The sequence below is a fragment of the Triticum aestivum genome, chromosome 2B, assembly GCF_018294505.1.
Source record: "Triticum aestivum cultivar Chinese Spring chromosome 2B, IWGSC CS RefSeq v2.1, whole genome shotgun sequence".
NCBI classification, from domain to species: Eukaryota; Viridiplantae; Streptophyta; class Magnoliopsida; order Poales; family Poaceae; genus Triticum; species Triticum aestivum.
Window position 1 is genome coordinate 735,090,870 of NC_057798.1, and position 1,574 is coordinate 735,092,443.

Genomic DNA, 1,574 nt, shown 5'->3' on the forward strand with positions numbered 1-1,574 from the left:
ATTTAAGTTAAAGAACAATTATTGTTCAGTTTACATGAATAAAACCTTCTATGGTTATACACCCAATGAAAAAAGTTTATTGGATCTCGATCGTAGTGATACACATATTCATAATATTGATGCCAAAAGATGCAAAGTTAATAATGATAGTGCAACTTATTTGTGGCACTGCCGTTTGGGTCATATCGGTGTAAAGCGCAGGAAGAAACTCCATAAAGATGGATTTTCGGAATCACTTGGTTATGAATCATTTGATGCTTGCAAACCGTGCCTTTGGGCGAGATGACTAAAACTCCATTCTTCGGAACAATAGAACGAGCAACAAACTTGTTGGAAATAATACATACTGATGTATGCAGACCAATGAGTATTAAGGCTCGTGGCGGGTATCGTTATTTTTTGACCTTCACAGATGATTTGAGCAGATATGGGTATATCTACTTGATGAAACATAAGTCTGAAATAGTTGAAAGGTTCAAAGAATTTCAGAGTGAAGTGGAAAATCATCGTAACAAGAAAATAAAGTTTCTGCGATCTGATCATGGAGATGAATATTTGAGTTACGAGTTTGGTCTTCAATTAAAACAATGTGGAATAGTTTCACAAACTCACGCCACCTGGAACACCACAATGTAATGGTGTGTCCGAACGTCGTAATCGTACTTTACTAGATATGGTGCGATCTATGATATCTCTTATCAGTTTACCACTATCATTTTGGGGTTATGCATTAGAGACATCTGCATTCACGTTTAATAGGGCACCATCTAAATCCGTTGAGACGACACCGTATGAACTATGGTTTAGCAGTAAACCTAAGCTGTCATTTCTTAAAGTTTGGAGTTGCGATGCTTATATGAAAAAGGTTTTCAACATGATAAGCTCGAACCCAAATCGGAGAAGTACGTCTTCATAGAATACCCAAAGGAAACTGTTGGGTACACCTTCTATCACAGATCCGAAGGCAAAACATTCGTTGCTAAGAATGGATCCTTTCTAGAGAAGGAGTTTCTCTCGAAAGAAGTGAGTGGGAGGAAAGTAGAGCTTGATAAGGTAATTTGTACCTTCTCCCGAATTGGAAAGTAGTTCATCACAGAAATCAGTTCCAGTGATTCCAACACCAATTAGTGAGGAAGCTAATGATGATGATCATGAAACTTCAGATCAAGTTACTACAAAACCTCATAGGTCTTCCAAAGTACAGTCCGCACCAGAGTGGTACGGTAATCCTGTTCTGGAAGTCATGTTACTAGACCATGATGAACCTACGAACTATGAGGAAGCGATGATGAGCCCAGATTCCACGAAATGGCTTGAGGCCATGAAATCTGAGATGGGATCCATTATAAGAACAAAGTGTGGACTTTGGTGGAGTTGCCCAATGATCGGCAAGCCATATTGTATAAATGGAGGAAGACAGATGCTAATAGTAGTATCACTATCTACAAAGCTCGACTTGTCGCAAAAAGGTTTTCGACAAGTTCAAGGTGTTGACTACAATGAGATTTTCTCAACTGTAGTGATGCTTAAGTCCGTCTGAATCATGTTAGCAATTGCCACATTTTATGAAATCT